We start from the raw sequence: 12,610 nt of genomic DNA on the forward strand, positions 1-12,610 counted from the left end.
GGGGCAGTGGGGAGCCCGGGGTGAGGCACAGGCTGCTGGGGGGCAGTGGGGAGCCCGGGGTGAGGCACAGGCTGCTGGGGGGCAGTGCGGAGCCCGGGGTGAGGCAGGGGCTGGGGGGCAGTGTAGACCCCGGGGGTGAGGCACAGGCTGCTGGGGGGCAGTGTAGATCCCTGGGTAAAGCAGGGGGCAGTGCAGGGGCTGGGGGGCAGTGCGGACCCCGGGGTGAAGCAGGGGCTGGGGGGCAGTGTAGACTCCGCGGTGAGGCAGGGGCTGGGGGGCAGTGCAGTGCGGACCCCGGGGTGAGGCAGGGGCTGGGGGGGCAGTGCGGACCCCGGGGTGAGGCAGGGGCTGGGGGGGGCAGTGTGGACCCCGGGGTGAGGTCTTCTCCTCCAGACGCCGCACCGCCCGCTGATTTCCGCAGTGACCTGATGACGCGCCGCACACTTCCGCTGGATACGATGCCGCATACAATGTGACTTTGGCGCGGGGAGGGGGGAGAGCCGCAGCCGGGGAGATGAGTGACCGGCCGCAGTCGTCTCCCCGGGGAGGGCTGCCCAGATAGAGGACCTGACAGTGTACATGGCGGCGGGCGGTGTGTAGCCCCCTCCCGCCGGGCAGTACCGCAATGTCGCAGGGAACATGGCTGCTCGGACCAGGGTCACAGCGCAGGGTGAGCGCAGTTACCGCAGCCTCCCTGATGTGCACACAGCGGGGTGAGGAGGACGCGGCTCCGTCCCGGGAGTGAACAGCAGCCTATGGAGCAGAACTGGAGAGGCCGGGGTTATAACCGCACCGAATCCTGGACATGGCGGAAGACTGCGGCAGCTCCGCGTTATCCCCGTCCATTACCCTCACAGGCGGCTCCAGGTAAGTGTGTGGACTACGGGTGACCTGCGGGGACCTACAGGAGGGGTGACCTGCGGGGACCTACAGGAGGGGTGACCTGGGGGGGCCGCACAGGAGGGGTGACCTGCGGGGACAGTACAGGAGGGGTGACCTGCGGGGACAGTACAGGAGGGGTGACCTGCGGGGACAGTACAGGAGGGGTGACCTGCGGGGACAGTACAGGAGGGGGTGACCTACAGGAGGGGTGACCTGCGGGGACCGCACAGGAGGGGTGACCTACGGGGACAGTACAGGAGGGGGTGACCTGCGGGGACAGTACAGGAGGGGTGACCTGCGGGGACAGTACAGGAGGGGTGACCTACGGGGACAGTACAGGAGGGGGTGACCTGCGGGGACAGTACAGGAGGGGTGACCTGCGGGGACAGTACAGGAGGGGTGACCTACGGGGACAGTACAGGAGGGGGTGACCTGGGGGGACCGTACAGGAGGGGTGACCTACGGGGACAGTACAGGAGGGGGTGACCTGGGGGGACCGTACAGGAGGGGGTGACCTGGGGGGACCGTACAGGAGGGGTGACCTGCGGGGACAGTACAGGAGGGGTGACCTGGGGGGACCGTACAGGAGGGGTGACCTGCGGGGACAGTACAGGAGGGGTGACCTGCGGGGACAGTACAGGAGGGGTGACCTGCGGGGACAGTACAGGAGGGGTGACCTACAGGAGGGGTGACCTGCGGGGACCGCACAGGAGGGGTGACCTACGGGGACAGTACAGGAGGGGGTGACCTGGGGGGACCGTACAGGAGGGGTGACCTGCGGGGACAGTACAGGAGGGGTGACCTGCGGGGACAGTACAGGAGGGGTGACCTACAGGAGGGGTGACCTGCGGGGACCGCACAGGAGGGGTGACCTACGGGGACAGTACAGGAGGGGGTGACCTGGGGGGACCGTACAGGAGGGGTGACCTGGGGGGACCGTACAGGAGGGGTGACCTGCGGGGACAGTACAGGAGGGGTGACCTGCGGGGACAGTACAGGAGGGGTGACCTGCGGGGACAGTACAGGAGGGGTGACCTACAGGAGGGGTGACCTGCGGGGACAGTACAGGAGGGGTGACCTGCGGGGACAGTACAGGAGGGTTGACCTGCGGGGACAGTACAGGAGGGGGTGACCTGGGGGGACCGTACAGGAGGGGGTGACCTGGGGGGACCGTACAGGAGGGGTGACCTGCGGGGACAGTACAGGAGGGGTGACCTGGGGGGACCGTACAGGAGGGGTGACCTGCGGGGACAGTACAGGAGGGGTGACCTGCGGGGACAGTACAGGAGGGGTGACCTGCGGGGACAGTACAGGAGGGGTGACCTACAGGAGGGGTGACCTGCGGGGACCGCACAGGAGGGGTGACCTACGGGGACAGTACAGGAGGGGGTGACCTGGGGGGACCGTACAGGAGGGGTGACCTGCGGGGACAGTACAGGAGGGGTGACCTGCGGGGACAGTACAGGAGGGGTGACCTACAGGAGGGGTGACCTGCGGGGACCGCACAGGAGGGGTGACCTACGGGGACAGTACAGGAGGGGGTGACCTGGGGGGACCGTACAGGAGGGGTGACCTGGGGGGACCGTACAGGAGGGGTGACCTGCGGGGACAGTACAGGAGGGGTGACCTGCGGGGACAGTACAGGAGGGGTGACCTGCGGGGACAGTACAGGAGGGGTGACCTACAGGAGGGGTGACCTGCGGGGACAGTACAGGAGGGGTGACCTGCGGGGACAGTACAGGAGGGTTGACCTGCGGGGACAGTACAGGAGGGGGGACCTATGGGGACCTTACAGGAGGGGTGACCTGCGGGGACCTTACAGGAGGGGTGACCTGCGGGGACCTACAGGAGGGGTGACCTGCGGGGACCTACAGGAGGGGTGACCTGCGGGGACCGTACAGGAGGGGTGACCTGCGGGGACCGTACTGGAGGGGTAACCTGCGGGGACCGTACAGGAGGGGTGACCTGCGGGGACCTTACAGGAGGGGTGACCTGCGGGGACAGTACAGGAGGGGTGACCTACGGGGACCGTACAGGAGGGGTGACCTGCGGGGACCGTACAGGAGGGGTGACCTGCGGGGACAGTACAGGAGGGGTGACCTGCGGGGACAGTACAGGAGGGGTGACCTACGGGGACAGTACAGGAGGGGTGACCTGCGGGGACAGTACAGGAGGGGTGACCTATGGGGACCTTACAGGAGGGGTGACAGTACAGGAGGGGTGACCTGCGGGGACAGTACAGGAGGGGTGACCTGCGGGGACAGTACAGGAGGGGTGACCTGCGGGGACAGTACAGGAGGGGTGACCTGCGGGGACAGTACAGGAGGGGTGACCTGCGGGGACAGTACAGGAGGGGTGACCTACAGGAGGGGTGACCTGCGGGGACAGTACAGGAGGGTTGACCTGCGGGGACAGTACAGGAGGGGGGACCTATGGGGACCTTACAGGAGGGGTGACCTGCGGGGACAGTACAGGAGGGTTGACCTGCGGGGACAGTACAGGAGGGGGGACCTATGGGGACCTTACAGGAGGGGTGACAGTACAGGAGGGGTGACCTGCGGGGACAGTACAGGAGGGGTGACCTACAGGAGGGGTGACCTGCGGGGACAGTACAGGAGGGGTGACCTGCGGGGACAGTACAGGAGGGGTGACCTGCGGGGACAGTACAGGAGGGGGGACCTATGGGGACCTTACAGGAGGGGTGACAGTACAGGAGGGGTGACCTGCGGGGACCGTACAGGAGGGGTGACCTGCGGGGACCGTACAGGAGGGGTGACCTGCGGGGACCGTACAGGAGGGGTGACCTGCGGGGACCGTACAGGAGGGGTGACCTGCGGGGACCGTACAGGAGGGGTGACCTGCGGGGACAGTACAGGAGGGGTGACCTGCGGGGACAGTACAGGAGGGGTGACCTGCGGGGACAGTACAGGAGGGGTGACCTATGGGGACCTTACAGGAGGGGTGACAGTACAGGAGGGGTGACCTGCGGAGACAGTACGGGAGGGGTGACCTGCGGGGACAGTACAGGAGGGGTGACCTGCGGGGACAGTACAGGAGGGGTGACCTGCGGGGACAGTACAGGAGGGGTGACCTACGGGGACAGTACAGGAGGGGTGACCGTACAGGAGGGGTGACCGTACAGGAGGGGTGACCTACGGGGACAGTACAGGAGGGGTGACCTACGGGGACAGTACAGGAGGGGTGACCTGCGGGGACAGTACAGGAGGGGTGACCTACGGGGACAGTACAGGAGGGGTGACCGTACAGGAGGGGTGACCTACGGGGACAGTACAGGAGGGGTGACCTACGGGGACAGTACAGGAGGGGTGACCTACGGGGACAGTACAGGAGGGGGGACCGTACAGGAGGGGTGACCGTACAGGAGGGGTGACCTACGGGGACAGTACAGGAGGGGTGACCTATGGGGACCGTACAGTAAGGGTGACATGCGGAGACAGTACAGGAGGGGTGACCTATGGGGACCTTACAGGAGGGGTGACAGTACAGGAGGGGTGACCTGCGGAGACAGTACGGGAGGGGTGACCTGCGGGGACAGTACAGGAGGGGTGACCTGCGGGGACAGTACAGGAGGGGTGACCTGCGGGGACAGTACAGGAGGGGTGACCTACGGGGACAGTACAGGAGGGGTGACCGTACAGGAGGGGTGACCTACGGGGACAGTACAGGAGGGGTGACCTACGGGGACAGTACAGGAGGGGTGACCTACGGGGACAGTACAGGAGGGGGGACCGTACAGGAGGGGTGACCGTACAGGAGGGGTGACCTACGGGGACAGTACAGGAGGGGTGACCTATGGGGACCGTACAGTAAGGGTGACATGCGGAGACCTGCAGGGACCGTGCATTAAAAAAAATACAGTTCGTTACGCAAAAAACAAGCCCTCATACAGCTCTCTAGAGCAAGCATGTCAAACTCAAAGGCTAACATGGGCCAAAAAAACAAAATTTAAGTTTATGTGGGCCGCATCAAAAAAAAAAAAAAAATCGTACATTTTCATAGAACAACATTGTTGTTTCATGACTGCTGACCCCCAACATCCCGTTGCCCAATAACACAAGTGAGACCTATATATATATATATATACAAATATTAAACCTCACTATAAGACGCACCTAGGTTTTTGAGGAGGAAAATAAGAAAAAAATATTTTTAACCAAAAGTTGTGCTTTTGGTGGGCTTTGAATTAATGGTGGTCTGTGCATGACACTATTATGGGGGATCTGTGGATGACGCACTGTCATGTGGGGGATCTGTGGATGGCACTGTTATGGGGGACCTGTGGATGGCACTGTTATGGGGGATCTGTGGATGGCACTGTTATGGGGGATCTGTGGATGGCGCTGTTATGGGGGATCTGTGGATGGCACTGTTATGGGGATCTGTGGATGGCACTGTTATGGGGGATCTGTGGATGGCACTGTTATGGGGGATCTGTGGATGGCACTGTTATGGGGGATCTGTGGATGGCACTGTTATGGGGGATCTGTGGATGGCACTGTTATGGGGGATCTGTGGATGGCACTGTTATGGGGATCTGTGGATGACACTATTATGGGGGATCTGTGGATGACGCACTGTCATGTGGGGGACCTGTGGATGGCACTGTTATGGGGGATCTGTGGATGGCACTGTTATGGGGGATCTGTGGATGGCGCTGTTATGGGGGATCTGTGGATGGCGCTGTTATGGGGATCTGTGGATGGTGCTGTTATGGGGGATCTGTGGATGGTGCTGTTATGGGGGATCTGTGGATGGTGCTGTTATGGGGGATCTGTGGATGGCATTGTTATGGGGGATCTGTGGATGACACTATTATGGGGGATCTGTGGATGGTGCTGTTATGGGGGATCTGTGGATGACACTATTATGGGGGATCTGTGGATGACACTATTATGGGGGATCTGTGGATGGCACTGTTATGGGGGATCTGTGGATGGCACTGTTATAGGGATCTGTGGATGGCACTGCTATGGGGTGGGATATCTGTGGATGGCATTGTTATGGGGTGGGGGGATCTGAGGATGGCATTGTTATGGGGTGGGGGGATCTGTGGATGGTGCTGTTATGGGGGATCTGTGGATGGCACTGTTATGGGGGATCTGTGGATGGTACTGCTATGGGGTGGGATATCTGTGTATGGCATTGTTATGAGGTGGGGGGATCTGTGGATGGAACTGTTATGGGGGGGGATCTGTGGATGGAACTGTTATGGGGGGGGATCTGTGGATGACACTGCTATGTCATCCACAGATCCCTCTCATAACAGTGTCCCCCAATACACCGGGCCCCGCCGCTCACCGAAGTATTTATAAACGTGAATCCTTATCCTGTTATTAAGTTGAACTAACGCTGCGCTCTCCCATGTTCCCATGTTCCCCTGTATCCCCATAGCACTTACGATTCACACGCTTCCATAGCAGGCAGAGCGGACGGCACCAGTAACGTCACTCACCGACGTCGCGCGTCTGCTCCGCCTGCTTCATTCATAAAGTGGGAGGATCAGGCGCTCGACGTCAGTGAGTGACGTTACTGCTGCCGTCCGCTCTGCCTGCTATTGAAAAGTGCTATGGGGATACAGGGGAACATGGGAGAGCGCAGCGTTAGTTCAACTTAATAACAGGATAAGGATTCACGTTTATAAATACTTTGGTGAGCGGCGGGGCCCGGTGTAAGAGTACAGTGACTGCACCGGGCCCCGCCCCTAGTTCCGGACTCCAGCCCCTCCTCTCTCCCCGCTCATACATAGCAGTGCATCTTTGCCGGGCCGCAAAGATATTCATTGCGGGCCGCATTTTTGACACCCATGCTTTAGAGGAAAAATAAAAAAGTTATTGCTGTCAGAATATGACAGTGTAAAGAAAAATTTTCTTCAAAGGTTTTTTATTTTTTCAAAAGCAGCAAAACAAAAAAACCATACAAGTTTGGTATCCCTGCATTCATATTGAGCCGCAGAATAAGGACGTCAGGTCATTTTTAGCGCACAGTGAACGATGAGATGTAAAAATCACGGCGGAATAAATTTATTAATTTTTTTCAATTTTTCCACACACAGAATTGTTTTCCCGTTTTCCAATACAAGACATGGTAAATTAAATGGTGGCATTTAACAATGCATTGTGTCCCGCCAAAAAAATAAGCCCTCATATAGCTATGTGAAAGGAAAAATAAAAGTGTTACGGTTATTGGAACGTGGGGAGGAAAAATCCAAAATGAAAATAGGCCTCGACTCCAAAGGGTTAAACTCCAGTCTAAAAACAATGGAGGAATTCCTTTCCACAACCCACTAAAAACCAACCCCCATACGTCTATGTTGAGATGCAAAATGAAGTTGAATGCACCTACTTATGTAGTTTCATTGCCTCCTTCAAAAAATCATAATCTTAGTTAATCAGTAACGTATGTGCACAACCAAAGGTGTGACGAGAACCTTCTTCCACCGCTCCTGTTTTTCGCCTACAATGACTTCTGCTTTTCATCAATGGATCTAAGCTATGGTTCTTGTCCTCCTGTAATGTGGTCCATCAAGGTTGTCCAGGCCGTGATTGATCACGTACATTCTTGTCAGTGTATCTCTTGAGGCCACACTCTGCACAACCAAGAGACATCTTCTCCAGACTATGTCCTGGATTTCTCAAAGTGACTTTTGGGAGCCATGTATGAGACCTCTCTACACAGTATCACAACACGAGGCGAACAGTGGAGTTCTGTCAGCAGGCTAGGGTGTCTCCACTCAGCTCCTGAGCAGGCACCATCTTTAAAGACCTGACATCCATCGTGCATGTATGGTGGATATCAGGAAGGGGTTAAGCCATCACTTGGGAAAGGCTGGCTTTTTACATTAGTACGAAATACGTTTGACTTTATGCCTTTTATTTTTTCTCTTTCTAGGTTTTCCTGGCAAGAGCCAAACAACAAAGCTGGACATTCCTTTGGGAATGCAAAAGTGGCACCTTTATGAGCGATGAAACAGAGTAAAATGTCTTCAGAGTCTTGGGAGATGTATCCTGAGGGTCCTCTTATCATGGAACACAACGTGGTGACCTTTTACATCCATTTGATGAAGAGCTTTCACATAGCTAATTGCTCGGGCATCGTAAGGCAGTATGCTCCCGATATGTCTCTACCATGTAGGCTTCTATAACTGGGCCAGGGGTCTTCATTCCTCCGAGAGTCTTCAGATGGGTAACACATGGCTTTATAAGACTGCTGATGGACAGAATCCTTGTACCTTAGGCCTTGGATAGACCTCGACTCTGGAGATGGAATGATGCATTGTGATATAGCAATTTGTCTACAGCTCTAGGATCATCTGACCACGCTGAGGACCTGTAGCCGGGGTAATAATCGGACTCTTCAGATGGATCTGATGTGTTTACATGGTCCACTTTCCATGTGGATGGGACGGATGCATCCCGAGCTGTAACATAGAAGACCAAAGTTGAATGACTGGGTGTCTATTTTTTAACATGGGACATCTCTTGCGTCTCACTGTCACGTAGGCTCTTCAGTTGTATAGCAATGTTAATCTTTCACGGCCTTCTCACTTCATTTCTTTCTGTAGCAATTAACAAATAGTAATGAATTTGCAGAAAAATGCAAAACTTTTACACGTAGAGGCAAAGCAAGTCCGTCATTTACCTCAAACTTGGTGCCAGGTAAACCAAGCCGGTGGCCGATAGGCATACGCCGAGCGATGTCGTGCGTAGGTTTGCAATAAATGCAATAATGTTGATTTCACTTAATTCTCAGGTTTTCCACCAGGTTTTGGTTGTTTGTTTTGATTTTTTTTAATAATACACATTGACTGGTGGAGTCTGACCCTTTACTGTTCAGAAAATGAGTAGTCCTAATGATTAGCTTGTAGGACATTTCTTAGGGTGAGATGAAAAAAATATTTCAGTTCTTCAAATTACTTCTCCATCTGTAGTTGAGAAGGAGGGGATATGACTTGCCGTAGACTAGCGACCTGTATAACTAAGGAATTCTTTTCCATGAGATACGGTAATTCTGATGTTTTCTACCAGAGGATGTCCTCTATACTGGCCCATAATGATGAGAGATGGGTGGGATTGTTCTGATACCCCTGTACAACAGCGACAATATAATAAAGTGTAAGACTAGTTATTTTAAATTTGGCCAGGTCCTTCAGTCCTCCTGCTAATTCCATGGCTGGCCATTACATTCACCTTATAACCTAAAAGATGCAAGAACTCTAGTTTTAATGTCGATGGAAATGTTCTTCATCTTGCCAATGACGTTCTTCACAACCCTTAAACTGGTGAAGACGGCTGTCCCATTCATACAGTCTTCAGTAGTGCACCAGGTCCATATACATATGAGCTGCTACGCCAAAACATCAATTTGAAGGGGTTGTCTGAGTTTGAAAACACATTTTTGAAAACTAAGAGAGGGTATGGGAGTCTTGAAGAACAAATTCATAGAACAACTCTCTGGAGGAACCAGCATATCTGAACGTTGCTGAGACAGGCCATTATTATTTATATATTTTTTTTCACGGGAACCGTGTAATGCTTCATTTATCCTGTAGAGGCGCTGCAGGGAAGTCATACATTTGCCACCGCTCGGCTGATCATTGGTCGTCTCGGCAAAAGGACGCCCCCTGATCAGCCTATCATTGTCTAAAAAGCCCTACAAGTATAAATATGGCTGGCGACGACCCTGTTTCTTCTATATTTTGCACACTTTTGTTTTTTTTTCTGCTTTGTCATTCCTGTACTAGTAACAAGTTGTAATGAAATAATGGGACAAGTGCAATATTAGTGTATGTATTATATATTTTACTACTTGTGGACAAAATGATGTTGTCTGAGAACAACAAAATCACCAATGTCTTCCATTTTTTGATATGTGTATAGTTCCATACGTAGCTAATTGTAGTGCCGCTGTAGGGCCAGTGCATGATATATTGATGTCTATGTATCTGAAGTATATATGTATAACCTGAAACTAAAGGCGCAGAAGTCCATTTATAGCATGCTTATTGGTTTCTCTCCACTAGAAGTAGGTCAGATCTGGCTCCTGGTGGTGTGTCTTCAAGCCATGTTCTGGCGTCCCCTTTCCATAATTGGGTCGAGGATTTTGGTCATGCAATTGAAATTTCATATTGTTTGAAAACTGCAGGTCCCTTTTTAGTGTGTTCAGCATGCATTTGTATGCTCCGTTGCCTGGCAGCCCCAAGACTTCCTGTCTGGGTGACCACCTTTTTCTTCCACACACTGTAGCGGTTGTAGGTAGTTCTGTTTGCCATAACCATACGGTGCAGCCAACGTGAAGAGACGCAACAGGAAATCAAGACTAAGATCTATGTTGTTCTTTCTTGTATGATATATGTGCCATCTATTTTACGGAACGGGCGGAATTGGGGAGTCGATATGTGGCGGGCAGAGGTACACTTTTTAATACTGTCTTGTAAAATAATTGTGTTTTTAACTGAATAAGAGTGTTCATCCCCGGGTAACTTTTCTTCTTGGGAGAAATGGAAAGAAAGGGGTTTCATTTAAGCGTTAGATGATGGCTAGAAATAATTTGTGGGGCCAAGCACAAGCAGGCTTTACATAGACGGTTCATCGATTTAGTGGGCTTCGTGTAATGCTTCTTTTCTCCTTCGGTGGCGCTGTAGGGAAATTTAGCAGTTTTGTTAAATTGCCAAGTTCAACAATGGAGCAGCTTTTGATGAGCTTATTATCAGGCGATCCTTCTATTGACCTGGGATTGTCCTAAGCAGTTGCACTAAGTTGTATTTTTGGCATGTGATATTAGGTAGGTGAACATACTGTTTAGTATCACTACCTATTGGCTATTAGAAGTCAAGAAATTGAGAAACGTGATTTAGATCAGACTATGCATACGTGAGGGCTCCCTGTTGATCCTAGACCTTATTGCTGTCCAACTGAATGAAGACGCTAGCTTGGTTGACTGAATTTCTAAATCAGATTTGGATGATTATTCAAACCATAAGGCTCCAAATTATGCTGCATGAACTGTAGAGGTGGTCCTGGCAAGTACTGACTAGGGGGACTGGCTCTTGGATGCATATACTGTACATTGGAGAGGTGGTCCTCCCAGGTAGTGACTGGCTCTTCGATGCTTCTACCGTACATTGGAGAGGTGGTCCTCTCAGGTAGTGACTGGCTCTTCAATGCTTCTACCGTACATTGGAGAGGTGGTCCTCTCAGGTAGTGACTGGCTCTTGGATGCTTCTACTGTACATTGGAGAGGTGGTCCTCCCAGGTAGTGACTTGCTCTTGGATGCTTCTACTGTACATTGGAGAGGTGGTCCTCCCAGGTAGTGACTGGCTCTTCGATGCTTCTACCGTACATTGGAGAGGTGGTCCTCTCAGGTAGTGACTGGCTCTTCAATGCTTCTACCGTACATTGGAGAGGTGGTCCTCTCAGGTAGTGACTGGCTTTTGGATGCTTCTACTGTACATTGGAGAGGTGGTCCTCCCAGGTAGTGACTTGCTCTTTGATGCTTCTACTGTACATTGGAGAGGTGGTCCTCCCAGGTAGTGACTGGCTCTTGGATGCTTCTACTGTACATTGGAGAGGTGGTCCTCCCAGGTAGTGACTGGCTCTTGGATGCTTCTACTGTACATTGGAGAGGTGGTCCCCCCAGGTGGTGACTGGCTCTTGGATGCTTCTACTGTACATTGGAGAGGTGGTCCTCCCAGGTAGTGACTTGCTCTTGGATGCTTCTACCGTACATTGGAGAGGTGGTCCTCTCAGGTAGTGACTGGCTCTTCAATGCTTCTACCGTACATTGGAGAGGTGGTCCTCCTCAGGTAGTGACTGGCTCTTGGATGCTTCTACTGTACATTGGAGAGGTGGTCCTCCCAGGTAGTGACTGGCTCTTGGATGCATCTACTGTACATTGGAGAGGTGGTCCTCCCAGGTAGTGACTGGCTCTTGGATGCTTCTACTGTACATTGGAGAGGTGGTCCTCCCATGTAGCATATGTGGGTGAAAGCCAAAGGGTATCTGAGTCTATTGCCAACCCCTTAGCCTGCCACTGATCTCATGATAATCCAGCAATTCTAATGATTGTTTGATGGCCAAGAATTCTGTGGGGGGTATACTCCACATGACACAGGCTGTACATTACTTCTGCCCACAGTTGTAATGCCAGACTGAATCCTATAAAGCCTCTAATAAATGTTATTTCTGTAATCGATAAGATCCATGAGCTGGAGAGACATCTTCAGAACAGGTAGGAATACGTTTCTACCTACCCGACAGCTAGTCTCAAGAACGTCCTCGCTGCAATAAGTTCTAGGATTATTGATGGGGGCAGATTCAGACCTCCTAGGCACTGTCCATGTGTAATAGTGTAGAAATAAGCAGTGAAATACCAAATATGTGACCTAATACTTATATATGTGAAGTCGCACAAGTCACTATTACAATGGCACAAATACAGAAGAGGATCGAAGGATAAAACATGTCGATGTACTGCATGGTATGACGGTCATCAAGATTCCCTCCTTGGCCCCAGTCTCCATATTGTAGCCAACATTCATGGGTGGGATACATGTAATATAAAAGACCTCGCAGGGGTGAACGTGTAGTGTGTAGACACACACTGATTTCTGTCGGGGGTACTCGTCCATGACCGCCGCTCCATTCAGTGCTATGCTGTCTGGGTTGGTGGTCATGGAAGACCCTTATACTCTTGCATGGTTAGGGCTAT

General features: G+C 53.1%; 1 long non-coding RNA gene across 1 annotated transcript; it reads left to right on the top strand.

The window, feature by feature from the left end:
• Positions 1 to 410: 410 nt before the first annotated feature.
• Positions 411 to 11,677, top strand: LOC120982575. The gene is made up of 4 exons (XR_005774947.1): positions 411 to 867; positions 7,792 to 10,976; positions 11,100 to 11,196; positions 11,320 to 11,677. It is a non-coding gene; the product is annotated as an uncharacterized LOC120982575 (long non-coding RNA).
• Positions 11,678 to 12,610: the final 933 nt, after the last annotated feature.

Source organism: Bufo bufo, chromosome 11 (genome assembly GCF_905171765.1).
Source record: "Bufo bufo chromosome 11, aBufBuf1.1, whole genome shotgun sequence".
Taxonomy (NCBI): domain Eukaryota; kingdom Metazoa; phylum Chordata; class Amphibia; order Anura; family Bufonidae; genus Bufo; species Bufo bufo.